Source organism: Schistocerca gregaria, chromosome 1 (assembly GCF_023897955.1).
Source record: "Schistocerca gregaria isolate iqSchGreg1 chromosome 1, iqSchGreg1.2, whole genome shotgun sequence".
Classification (NCBI taxonomy): domain Eukaryota; kingdom Metazoa; phylum Arthropoda; class Insecta; order Orthoptera; family Acrididae; genus Schistocerca; species Schistocerca gregaria.
The window spans coordinates 832,641,420-832,654,908 of NC_064920.1; the positions used below are offsets into that span (position 1 = coordinate 832,641,420).

The 13,489-nt window shown below is 42.7% G+C and overlaps 1 protein-coding gene and 1 non-coding gene across 9 annotated transcripts in view; both read right to left on the reverse strand.

The window, feature by feature from the left end:
- The window catches only part of LOC126272094 (ribosome-binding protein 1), a 576,027-nt gene that overhangs the window by 146,585 nt on the left and 415,953 nt on the right, over nt 1-13,489 (reverse strand). For all 8 annotated transcript variants that reach the window (XM_049974703.1, XM_049974718.1, XM_049974735.1 and 5 more), the window contains one exon: nt 6,611-6,644. The gene's annotated coding sequence lies outside the window, so the exon portion shown is untranslated. The remainder of the gene's footprint in view (nt 1-6,610; nt 6,645-13,489) is intronic.
- On the reverse strand, nt 4,930-5,004 carry Trnat-ugu (transfer RNA threonine (anticodon UGU)). Its single transcript has one exon. It is a non-coding gene; the product is annotated as a tRNA-Thr (tRNA).

The following is a 13,489-nucleotide window of genomic DNA, read 5'->3' on the forward strand; positions in this document are numbered from 1 at the left end:
TTCAGTCAATTCTGTGAATTCAGGATGTAATTCATGCTGTGGATTACCAATCATAGGCAATTCTGTGAATGAAGTACGTAATGCATCACGACACGAATAACATTTTCTGTATTTTTCTGCAGCAAAAGTCGATTTTTAGTGTTCCATACCTCAGTGGGTAGAATAGGAACCCTTATAGGATCACTTTGTTGTCCTTTCGTTCGTTTGTCTGTCTGTCCGACCAACTGTTCAAAACCGTTTTTCTCTGGAACGGTTTGAGGTATTAACTTGAAATTAACGTCATATACTAAAGTCTATGGTCCTTTGGCGCTATAATAAACGTTAGCTTCTAAGTCAATGCAGTTGAAAGATACGGCCATGTATGTTTCATATTTTGACTCTCGCAAACTCACTCATTAAAACCCAAAGGGAACTTCCCGTTGGTCTACAATCATGAAATTCTTATTATATCACAAGAAAAAAAATTTCCTTTGCTATCTGACTGACCGTCCCTTTGCTTAGGAACGGTTAGACGTATCAAGCTGAAAATTATGTCACATGGTAGGGTCTACAGTCACTTAGCGGTATAATAAATGTGAGCTCCTAAGTAAAAGCATCTAAAAGATACGGCCATTTATGTAAGATATCTTGTTAGTAACACACTCACTCATCGAAACCTATATCTAGAGACATGAAATTTGGCAAGGAGGGAGTTTTCACAGCACAAGCAAAGGGTAAAATCTGAAGTTGTTAATTTGTAATTATATCAGCCCAAAAAATATTTCTTCTGAAATTTGTTATCGGAGTTAAAACTTGAAATTGAAGGTCTTGGTATCACTGGGACCGATATCTTGCCGGTAGCAATGTCGGTGACATGCAAAAAAACGTCGAAATCCTCTATTTCCCGGAATGTATGAACTTTTTGTATACATAATTAAGTTTGTACGGAACCCTTCAACCACGAGTGCTACGCAAGTCTATCCAGTATTTTTTACTGCGCCACGACCAGACGCGTCGGGACTATATATACCTCCTTGCTATAGGTGAACACCCCGTGCTGAGGAGCAGCTAGCATGATGGAGGGGCAAACAAGCAGAATCCACCGCTTGACAAATTCTTGTACCATTGAAAAAAGAAACAATTTTCCATATTTTTTTAATGAAAAAACGGGTACCACTCGCTGCCAAATGGCCCTGTTTCATATACACGGACAAAATTATACTGGAGTATGCTTCGCTTAACTTATTTGAGCTTCAGATTAAAGAGCCAAGGTAAAGCGTATCCAACGCTGGAAAATGTGCCTTGTCTAATATGCCCACTTGCAGTGTATGCAGCTGCAGCAGATTCCTGAGCAACTCAGACGCTGGAGCTTCGGTGACGGGGCGTCAGCCAGTGAAGTGCCGGGCCGGGGCGGGCCCTGAACCCTGGCGCTGCTGGCGGCGTGCCCGGAGGCGCAGCCATTAGCGATGCTGCGACCGCGCGGCGACGCGGTGGCCCGTGATCTCGCCGCCTGAAACATTCATCCCCGCACCTGCCGGGACCTGCCCGCCTGCCCTCACATACCGCGCACCAGGCTGCGGAGACACAGAGCTCCTACACGGCCCGCTACAGCTCAGCACACCGCGCTCCTCTTACATCATTCTGACAAACTGTACGGGAAAAAAAGATCACGGTCCATGGTATATTCGTCAAGATCATTTTCTTTTTCGTACTTTCAACATTGCAGCCAAGTCAGCAATCGTGATAATCTAATATATATGAAACTATCAGCCTCGATTGCGGTAATGAAACTAACCTTTACCTAGGTTTCAGCCCAAATAATTGAACCTTCTTCAGGAGATATACCTGAATCTATAATTTGTCTAAGAGGGCAGGATCTATAAATAATATTCAGGCTGTTTCAGTTTTATTTCTAGACCATGCCCTCTTAGACAAATTATAGATTCAGGTATATATCCTGATGAAGGCTCCATTACTTGGGCTGAAACCTAGGTAAAAGTTGGTTTCATTACGGCAATCGAGGCTGATAGTTTCTTATATGTTTTCTTTCTCCCTTCCTTTGTAAAAATACGATGCTTTTTACTGTGTCGGTCTTCCTTGCCGCCAGTTTAAGACGGGACACCTAAGAGGAGGTAGCCAAAGCGTCGCTACGTACATCTCACTACGTGTCTGATATGATCTTTATATATATTCTTACAAGACGTACTCATGATATTTTACGTATCACCTCTAAAAAATATTACGTAACTAATTTTTTGTTAGTTTGCAGGTAGGTGTCTGCAGCCCTGGCACATACTGAGATCCCCGCGCCACCGTACCGCAGTGCGACGCTATACAAGCCAAGAAAGGTTAAAATTTTCGTCGACATTGGAGCCATTAGAGACGGAGCACAGGTTCGGATGGTGTTATGGATGCGGAAGGAAATCGGCCGTGCCTTTTCAAAGTAACAATCCCGGCATTTGCCTAGACGCGAGTTTGGACTGTCGTCCTCCAGAATGCGAGTACAGTGTGCTGAAGACTGCTGCATCTCACGCGGTAGAGGAGCCAAAACAAAATGACGCAGCCCACTGATGGAAATGGGGTGTCGTGATGTAATTCGTTTTCTGCATCTGAGGGGGAACAATCCTAGGTGATTTCTTAGAGATGTACAGCAACATTGCACTGTCATATGATACGTTGGTGAGGTGACACATACGCATCCAGTGTGATCAGACAACTGTGACTGATGATGAACGAAGTTCCAGAAGATCTCTCTGTGACATCCTGGAGCTTAAATTCAGGTATATCACAATCGAGTCAATAGGAGGAAAGTGAAAAATTAGTCATGGATCTATTTTCAGCATCTGGCACGAGATTTTGAGCATCACAAAAGTCGCCTGTTACCCGCTAGTTGTTGCTCCACAACGTTCAGCCAGTTCTGCACAGGGCACAGTCCTACATTGCTGCTTCACTAGACTACCAAATTCTTCCTCATACCCGCCATTCTTCTGGTATGACACCCGTTAACTGCTTTCTTGCGCCTCGAGTAAAGAAACTATTGCATGGAAGACATTTCCAACATGACGACGAAATGATTTTCGAGTGGAACATTTTGCGGTCAGCGAAAATGCTGACTTCTACAGTCAATGCTTCCGCCAAGTCATCCACCGTGCGACTGCTACGGTCGCAGGTTCGAATCCTGCCTCGGGCATGGATGTGTGTGATGTCCATAGGTTAGTTAGGTTTAAGTAGTTCTAAGTTCTAGGGGACTGATGACCACAGCAGTTGAGTCCCATAGTGCTCAGAGCCATTTGAACCATTTGAATGGTGGCCATAGAAAACCATTGCCGCTCAGTAAATAAAGGAGAGTCTAAGAACAGCAACTGTGAATACTACAATTGGATGCTAAGTACAGAGATCTGATTATGTTTCCTATGCGAATGCTGAAAGAAGACCAAAGCTGAAAACTCTTCCCCCAGTTATGGAAGGATAGGACTGGGCTTGTATGAAGGGCCTAAAATTTATAATACAAACTGGATCCACTTCTCTCCTAAGCTTTCCCTGATCTTCCTAATATTTGTCGGCATGTGTACTACATTCTGTTTTCTATTCCTTCTCTGTTACTGCTTAACTCAATCCCCCCCTCCCCCCTTCATCTGTCGCTTACGTTGTAATGTATCATTTTTCACCCTCTAGTGACAGGTGTACAGATCCCTAATTATCCCATTTTGGTTGTGACTAGGGCGTAACTTCATTTCAGTGGATTATGACCTGACAGACAGCAACGCCTTGGGCCGTAGCGACGCAACAGCCGTCGTCTGGCGCTGTTTCAGCGTGACATTTTCAGATCCCACGGGCTACGGATGGTAGCTGCCGTCCACAACCCACGCCCTATGTGCAGGTTTTCCTAAATTCACATGAAATGCGATATCGCGGCTATTCACAACGCTTGTTAGCATCGTGGTCGTGGCCTGCTACGCTCATGTAAATGTTAAGACACGGAGATGACGTGTAGGCCGGGGACGCATTGTGAATGACAAAATAATTGTCTTACACTACGGACAGCTTACAAGAATGTACAGGAGATCCCAGAAACGCTGCGACAGACTTCGAGGGGTTGTAGAGGGCCTCTTGAGGAAGTCTAGTGGGACAAATCGAGGATATGAACCCATGTCCGGAAACGTCATCCAACGACCCTACAGAGCGCCGAAGATACAGGCGCCGGCGCCTGCGTCTGCAGCTAGGCCGTCCCTTCGGCAGCAAACGTGACTTCGTACACTGACGGACACTAGGCGGGAAATCTGGCGATGTTGTTTGTTATTCAGTGATCGCGACTGATCACCACGACCTGCTGCGTAGACAGGCCTTGTCTCCTATGAATGCGATGCTTTGTTTCTTCGGTGGATGACGCTTTCGGGCATGGGTTTCCATCTGCAGTTTGTTTGCCTCCTGTATACCGGAACACTGGAGATTTCAGAAGGTTCGATGAGCCAAATAAACTGCGGATGGTAACATGTCAGAAAACGTCATCCACCGACGCAGCAGAGCATCGCATTCATAGGAGACAAGGTCTGTCTACGCAGCAGGTAGCTCCATCTTCTCCATTGGAGGTCGCGGCGATCAGTAGCGATCACTAAATAACAAACAAGATTACGAGAAGTTCCACATCAGGTCCATCAGCGTAAAAAGTCACGTTCGCTGCGATGTGTCCCAGCGGCAGACCCCAGCGGCGTCTATAATCTCGAAGTTCTGTAGCGTTGTTGAATGACGTTTCCGGACAATGGCTCTTGTCCTCGATTTGTTCCTCGAGACACCCTCTACAACCCTTATAAGACTGCAATCTGGGTCCACGGCAGCTCAAGTACAGAAAAGGTGCAACAGTTATTATTCTATGAATGAAATGATAATTAAATCGACACCCTAGATGCAAACAGGCGTTGAGATACATCATTGGGGACATGTTGAAGAGTGTGCCCCGACCGGGACTCGAACCCGGGATCTCGTGCTTACATGGCAGACGCTCTATCCATCTGAGCCACCGAGGGCACAGAGGATAGTGCGCCTGCAGGGACTTAGCCCTTACACGCTCCCCGTGACACCCACATTCCTATCATGTCCACACCACTACATCTGTAGTGTGCATAATAGATGTTTGCCCATCACACTCATAACTCGTGGCAGATTAATCTACCATGTCCTGTCAAGGGTGTCGATTTAATTATCATTTCATTCTAGAGAAACTGCACGGTCAACAATAGTATCTATTCTTTCGGAAATATATACTACCTTCATATATAGTTATAATTCTGTCTTTTGATACGTAACAAGAATATCTTTCCTAGCACTCTGAAGGTAATATCCGAATCACAGCAAGAAAAAACTGACAGAAATCCACTTTAGTAAAGAGATTTCGGATTCGACACTTTCCGAGACTCCATGTATGAGTGCGTTCAGTGCGGGGTAGTACAATCCTGCACTTTTCCCTTAATTTTTTGGACACGAGTATTGGGGTTTAGTTTGTGAGTACGTGATTAGTCGGCAGCGCCTCTTATTCGCTCTTGGACCTGTTACCTAGCTGGAGAATATGTTGACGGGAAAGACGGACTTGGCGAGGTACAGCTAAAGAAAGACACTTCATTTGTTTACGCGGTAGCTTCAAGTATTCTGAGTTTCAGATTGTTGGCGTATTTCTGTGAAGATTTCTGCTTTAGTTGCAAGGCACCAATCGAAGGTGACGTGTGTAATCTTTGTAGTTTTTATTTTTGAATCCTCTGTTCGCTCCTTTGAACCTTTCTGTGTTTAATTAGGCAACTGCAGGGCTTGCATCATTGCTATAGGACCAGCAACTACTTTAACCTTGTGTCTTGGTCAGAGAGACCCTTATGAAGACGGCATTACATGCACCTTACTGTCTAGCTCTGAGTGGCGAAAGACTGTGTACAATAGAGAAGATACCTACAGACTATTTATCTTCAGTAATTCTTCTTAGTATTAAAAAAAAGGAGCAATTTTTATATGTACAGAAAAGCTATATGTTCTCCCTTGTGAAACAAGACATAACGACGTACTTACTGCAAAACATACTGAAAATATCTGCTATCTGGATCCACGGCAGTCCAAATTTTCGAAATTTGTGGTAAGGTCTTATGGGACCAAACTGCTAAGGTCATCGGTCCCTAAGCTTACACACTACTTAATCTAACTTAAACTAACTTACACTAAGGACAACACACACACCCATGCCCGAGGGAGGACTCCAACTTCCGACGGGGGGAACCGCGCGAAACGTGACAAAGCGCCTGAGGCCGCTCGGCTACCGCGCGCGGCCACGGCAGTCTAAGTGCAGGAAAAGTGTAACAGTTATTTTAGTGTCTCTTGACATGTAGCTAGAATATCCTGCCTAGCACTACAAAGATAAGACGTGAATGATAGCAACAAATAACTGATTTAAAGCCAATTTAGTCAAGTAGTTCGATTCGATGCATTACTTACTAAAGTTGTTCATTTAATATTCTTTGGGCTTGATTACATTGCCAGGTAATAGAAAGAAGATTCTGAGACACTGAGTTCTAGCTAAGTACTGTCAGCTGTGTCCATCACATGTAGTTTCACTTGAATATATAATACTTGAGAATCTTATCCCACTACTCACCATGTACAAATAGCGAACGCCGTCCCTGCAGCACCTGCAAACACAAAGAATGGTGCTGTAGTGGCAGTCTTAAGAAATACTCGTGTAAGACCAAATAATATCAACTTAAAAAAATCAAGTGACAAACGAGCGAAATTGCATGACAGCAGTGAAAACTGAAACACCATAAAGAATACAGGACGGCCAAATCAACTCCATACGACACATGAGAAATATGACAATACATAAATAACTAGGACTGCATAACTGTACATCGTTTCTGCGTTTGAGGATTCAGTAAAAATGTTAGGCCCGGCTACGCTCCTGGCATTTTGCTCCATGCGCTTTGCATCGGAGTCCACAGTACAATAGTTGCTGATGAAGCTTGGCGAACAAGAAATATTCGATGGGCGACCTGTGAAATAAATGTGGTGGCAAATATTCCTGCTCAGATTTACTTCAATGCGGAAGAGTCGAGCACGCAAAACACAGCACCGGGCGTTTGTCAGTAATGAGGCGCAGCAATGCAGGCTTGTTACAGTACAGACAGTACATTAGGTTTTTCAGATAAGCTAAACAGTCACCGTTTGTGACAGTTTTAAGAGGGACTCTCTTGCTATCAGCATATTTTGTCAGTCAGCACGCCACTAACATCGTTAACAAATCGTTGCAGTCTCAGTTGTTTCTGTAGAATGAGAGTCACCGCAATGTCATGCGTGCAGCCAGGCGATCCTACACCAGAAAGGCGTCGGGCCGTCGATCAGACAGTTGCACACGTTTTAATGGAATCTAGCTTCGATCTAAGATAATGAACGAAACTGTACTGCCCGTTATGACAATGCGAACGATATGGCAGTCATGCTGTGTCATGTCCAAGAAAGATAGCATGCTCTCGTATGGTGGTTAAGTGAAATGTCACTGACACGTTTTCATTGCAGTGAAGTGCTATGAATCGAGGGGACGAAGGAAGGAAGGAAGAAAGGAAGAAAGAAAGAGAAAGAGAGAGACATTTTGGGGTTGGGTCATTTTAGCGCAATATTAGCGGTATTTTTGTACTTCCTCAAAAATAAACAATAGTTGTCTCTCGTAACTACATTTTCTATTTTTATCCATACAATAAGTCTGTTGTGACTGTTTTCTTCATGACTAAAAATTAAATAGCGACCAGTCTTTCAGATAATGTAGTAATAGAGAAACCGTTTACTTCAAAATAGAAAACGATTTCTTGCCGATAATGTCAATGATTCTTTAGACTACGAGCTTACAGGTTTTCTCCGAATAGTCACCCGTAATGGGTGGTAATTCAAGCTGATGGGAACATTCTTCTGTTACTACTAAACATTTTGAAAAATCAGCTACTTTTTGATGTGACCTAGCAGAAACAAATCCGCACCTCACGACCGTGATACAGATGAGTCAAAGTGATCTGTTGCGTCGATGTCACAGTTTCATGGTCCTAAGCACATACTTGATGAGACTTAGATGGCATACAGTGTTATTATGAGGCGTACAGCCGCAAGCCGCTGTGTTACAGCCTTAAGGCAAAATGTATGTGAAGGTGAGATAATTTAGAAACCAGGAAAGTTATGTGTACCATAATAAAAAGTAGCTAATGAAGAACGCATTACGAAGTGCTTTAACATAACAGTTGCCACAAAACAGCCTTTCGGCAAAAAATACGGCGATACATACAGTAAGGAAGTTATCCGCCGTTAGCGAGCGAGGTCGCGCAGTGATAACTCACTGGATTCCCATTTGCACCCAAGGCGTTTAATAACCCATCGTCGGGTCATCCAGATTCGTGTTTCACGTGGTTTCTCTAAGAGCCTAAAAGGCCTTAAAGCAAATCTGGGGCTGGTTCCTTTGAAAGTAAACCTATCCCTAATCATCCTTGTAATCTCATCGTCGACGAGACGTTGAGTCTTGATCCTCCTTCCTGCCCTTTTCATTCACGGCACTGAATAGTTACTCGGATTATGTAGAGATTCTGTAGCGATTCCCTGCGTGAAAAAATCGGAAACGCCTTTCACACAATGTTACCAGACGAACGAGCATGTCGTACACTTCAGGTACCGCACTCAAAGGAATCAGTCGGACGATGGAGTCTCTCTTCCGTAGCTAGTACAAAGTTCGCTCGCCCAACATGCGTCCCCGAGTGAACATTGTGTGCCAGCTTCGAATGACTTTGTCCTTAGCTCATCGTCTTCGGCGGGATGCTGTAGTCTAACCTTCCATTTTGTCCATTTCTGACCGACAAATGTCCCTGAATCTAGAAAAAATTAAGCTCTCTGTATAAAACGTACTGCGTAAGGACACAGTGAACTTATTTACGGTTTTGTACCTGTAGCTTGAATCAATGAAGATGTATGCCGAAGGATGCGCTGTTTTTATAACGGTATCTCAGGAGATTTTTTTTCCAACGGACTTGCACACTTTGATTTATTTCTTTGTTCCTAGTTGTTACTAAATTTACCGCAATGAAATTCCGGCATAATTTTACGCTTCAGAGTAGTGATCCACAGCTGCCAACAACGGGAAGAGCCTGTCATCAGTAATGACGTAACCATATGGAGGGGTGGGGGGGGGGGGGGGGGGAGGCAGGGAACCTCTCCTGGAAAACTTAGAAGCATGGTTTAGGCCTTGAAATGCTATGTTTCAGACACATTCTGACCCTAAATAAAAAAAAATTCCTAGAAGTAAATCAAATGTAAATGAAAAAAATCCAGTTAAATTGAAAAGGCTGAAAATTAATTTAGTAAACATAAATAGTGTTTTAGAAAAATTTCTTTTATTTTTCAAATATTTCAAAATCAATACATACATCTTATACACTACTGACATAAATAAAAGCAAAACATAAAAACAAAATCCACTTACGTTATTAAATGTGTCGCTTGTCTTCAATGTTTTGTACAAAAATATTAGCAACCCTTCCTCATCCACTGCCTCTTCCTGGATCTGTCTATACCTCTATAATTGAGAACCCAGATTTTTACTGTTGACGTAACGTAATTTTCTCTTGGGCGATAATCTTATAGTACCTGTCACCTAGATTGAAAAACGACAACAGCTTACAGAGGAATGTCTTGAATCTTGTGACATCACTTGGTTCTAAAGCAGTTTTATTCCTACTATTTCAGGTGAAACGCAACTAACGAAATATTTTTCCCATGACTCAACGTAACCAATCTTACTACACTATGGTGATGAAATAATTCGTAGACAGATTTACTACGTACTCAGGAATGAAATCATTACAATCTATAAAATATTTTAGTAGCACATGATTAGCGAAATGGAAACTGTACTTTCGCCGATTTTTTAAAAAATGTTTAATTGTAAAATCCCTATTTTCGAAACTTTTTTGTAACTTTCCGTAACTCCGTAATTGAGGTGATAAATCCGTAACAGTTACGAAAAATCCGTAATAGCTGGCACGACATACGATTTTCCGTGAAACGATTTACGAACGCTCTGAAGTAGTTTTCATGCACTCCGAATTGAGCCTTCTTATTTGCTGTAACCTGCTCGTTCCTTTCTCGGGTTTAATGGTGCGTTCGCGCTTTATTCATAGTCCTAATAGACTTGCATTGTCGATCGTTCCGCTTCTTCAGATATTACAGAAACGTATCGAATATTCAGTAGATACCTCAGAGCTTCCGCTTTCGGAACAATGTCAGTCCAGCACATATGAGTACGTACTGATTCGGTAACAGTCACTCATTTACTATGCTTCGAAGTAACGGAGCATTCTGAAACACAGTCAATTCAAGCTAAAAACTTATAAAAAAATTCATCTAATCGGTCGTTTGAATGTGATCTGTAGATAAGCGTACAGAGTCGTAGTTAACATGAAATATATTGTAATTTTAGTTTTTAGGGAGACTTTCCTGAAACTATTTGTTTAGAGTGTGTCCTTATGCGGAAGTTGATGGTAAATAGTTTAGACAAGATAATAAAAATGTCTGAACTGCGGTGTTTCTAAACATTGGACGGGTAGCTCTGATAACAAATGAAAAGTTACTGAATCGAACTGGGAGGAAGAGGAGGGGGGGGGGGGGGGTGAGGGAGCACTGTATGGTACAAAGTAGACGTAAGGAAAGTTGGTTGTTAGGACGCGTCCTGAGGCATCAAGAAACTGTCAATTTGGTAATGGAAGGAAGCAGGGGGTGGCAACTATAGAGAGAAAACAAGGCTCGAATACAGTAAACAGGTACAAATGGATGCAGGTTGCAGTAAATGACAGAGATGAAGAGGCTTACCAGTATGCAATAGCGTGGAGAACTGCATTACACAGTCTTCAGTACGAAGACAATAACAGCAACAGAGGACGCATAAAAGATTCTTAATTGTCATCCATTACAGGAAGTTAAGATAATTCAAAACATTCTTTGATGCTAGTACTTGGCGATCTGAAAGCACTTCCGACACTTGGGTTCCGGTATTCTCTTTTGCCGATGGCAGATACGTCGTAATAGGAAAGACAGTTGTCGCTGAACACCCGGTTTCGGTTATGACGGTGTTTTTTAAGCCCAGATTCACCTGACAGTTAAAACATCTAAAAATAACTGGTTTCTGAATTAACAGTTTTTCGGTTTTTTATCGTCATCATTTGTAACAATAAATGTAGAAATCGAGCATAGAAGGAGAAATTCTGACTCCTTCATACTTTTGCATTACACGTTTCAAGATACGTAGAGCGAAAATATCAAAGAAAATAGGTAAATAAAACAAAACGTCGCCGAGTTACCATTCTCTGCTTTTCTTGGAGAGTAATGAGAGGATGAATACTAAAAAAAATCATAGCATTCTCTTTTTTCAAAAGTCTGCTCAAAAATCATGTTGTAATCGAAAATACCACGTTTCAGCTATTTGGAATAGTCACTGCTATATGGTGCAAACTGAGGTTGGAGAAATCTATTTTTCGTGTGAGTTGTCCGCTACAGCGGAAGCAATGGGAACTTCACAGCAAACATAAACATAGCCAAAGCCATACAGACAAACAAAAATTACGCGAAGCGAAATGTAGTGTGAGGAGGGCTATGCGAGAGGCGTTCAATGAATTCGAAAGTAAAGTTCTATGTACTGACTTGGCAGAAAATCCTAAGAAATTCTGGTCTTATGTCAAAGCGGTAGATGGCTCAAAACAAAATGTCCAGACACTCTGTGACCAAAATGGTACTGAAACAGAGGATGACAGACTAAAGGCCGAAATACTAAATGTCTTTTTCCAAAGCTGTTTCACAGAGGAAGACTGCACTGTAGTTCCTTCTCTAGATTGTTGCGCAGATGACGAAATCGTAGATATCGAAATAGACGACACAGGGATAGAGAAACAATTAAAATCGCTCAAAAGAGGAAAGACCGCTGGACTTGATGGGATACCAGTACGATTTTACACAGAGTACGCGAAGGAACTTGCCCCCCTTCTTGCAGCGGTGTACCGTAGGTCTCTAGAAGTGCGTAGCGTTCCAAAGGATTGGAAAAGGGCACAGGTCATCCCCGTTTTCAAGAAGGGACGTCGAACAGATGTGCAGAACTATAGACCTATATCTCTAACATCGATAAGTTGTAGAATTTTGCAACACGTATTATGTTCGAGTATAATGGCTTTTCTGGAGTCTAGAAATCTACTCTGCAGGAATAAGCATGGGTTTCGAAAAATACGATCGTGTGAAACCCAGCTCGCGCTATTCGTCCACGAGACTCAGAGGGCCATAGACACGGGTTCACAGGTAGATGCCGTGTTTCTTGACTTCCGCAAGGCGTTTGACACAGTTCCCCACAGTCGTTTAATGGGTAAAGTTAGAGCATATGGACTATCAGACCAGTTCCCCACAGTCGTTTAATGAACAAAGTAAGAGCATATGGACTATCAGACCAATTGTGTGATTGGATTGAAGAGTTCCTAGATAACAGAACGCAGCATGTCATTCTCAATGGAGAGCAGTCTTCCGAAGTAAAAGTGATTTCAGGTGTGTCGCAGGGGAGTGTCATAGGACCGTTGCTATTCACAATATACATAAATGACCTGGTGGATGACATCGGAAGTTCACTGAGGCTTTTTGCAGATGATGCTGCGGTGTATCGAGAGGTTGTAACAATGGAAAATTGTACTGAAATGCAGGAGGATCTGCAGGGAATTGAGACATGGTGCAGGGAATGGCAATTGAATCTCAATGTAGACTAGTGTAATGTGCTGCGAATACATAGAAAGATAGTTCCCTTATTATTCAAGTATAAAATAGCAAGTCAGCAACTGGAAGCAGTTAATTCCATAAATTATCTGGGAGTACGCATTAGGGGTGATTTAAAATGGAATGATCATATAAAGTTGATCGTCGGTAAAGCAGATGCCAGACTGAGATTCATTGGAAGAATCGTAAGGAAATGCAATCCGAAAACAAAGGAAGTAGGATACAGTACGCTTGTTCGCCCACTGCTTGAATACTGCTCAGCAGTATGGGATCCGTACCAGATAGGGTTGATAGAAGAGGTAGAGAAGTTCCAATGGAGAGCAGCGCGCTTCGTTACAGGATCATTTAGTAATCACGAAAGCGTTACGGAGATGATAGATAAACTCCAGTGGAAGACTCTGCAGGAGAGACGCTCAGTAGCTCGGTACAGGCTTTTGTTAAAGTTTCGAGAACATACCTTCTCCGAAGAATCAAGCAGTATATTGCTCTCTCCTACGTATATCTCGCGAAGAGACCATGAGGACAAAATCAGAGAGATTAGAGCCCACACAGAAGCATACCGACAATCCTTCTTTACACGTACAATATGAGACTGGAATAGAAGGGAGAACCGATAGAAGTACTCAGGGTACCCTCCGCCACACACCGTCAGGTGGCTTGCGGAGTATGCATGAAAAAAAAAGCCAGATAAAGGAATTTTATG